Below are 542 nucleotides of genomic sequence, written 5' to 3' on the forward strand. Positions count from 1 at the left end.
CAGATTTTTTTCTTTTTTTTTTTTCATTTTGCTCTTGTCTACTTTAGTTGAAAGGAGATGCTGCAGAATTCAAGCCACGTTACTCCAGAACAAAAAGAGATGTCAGAGCAAATCTTGTCAGAAGTTATATTTTGGCTCAGTGTAGGTCAGAGTGAGTCCTGTGAAGCAAGTCTGACACTTTTCTCTATGATGGTAGTGTTTTCTTCTCACTCTGGTGTTGTGCAAGCTTGTTCAGGCCTTTATGAGGGCTTGTTCAAGCTTTTATGAGAGATCTCGAAGAAAGATCTATTTGTATCTTCCCTCTTAACAGTTTTTTGGAACTGTGTGTACGTAAATTGAGAGCAACATAGACTCTGAGTCAAATTCCTTGTATGTTTACACATGCTCGTCCAGGAAAGCTGATTCTGAGTCTCAGCAATTATAAATGACAGTAAACAACAAGTGCGCAGTGTATTAAATTATCATCAAAGTGAGACCAATTTTTAGCATGCAGTATGTCTTAAAATGAGGACAAGTTGCACAGATAATCAAATGAAGTCGCC

The sequence above is a fragment of the Pempheris klunzingeri genome, chromosome 10 (genome assembly GCF_042242105.1).
Source record: "Pempheris klunzingeri isolate RE-2024b chromosome 10, fPemKlu1.hap1, whole genome shotgun sequence".
Taxonomy (NCBI): Eukaryota; Metazoa; Chordata; class Actinopteri; order Acropomatiformes; family Pempheridae; genus Pempheris; species Pempheris klunzingeri.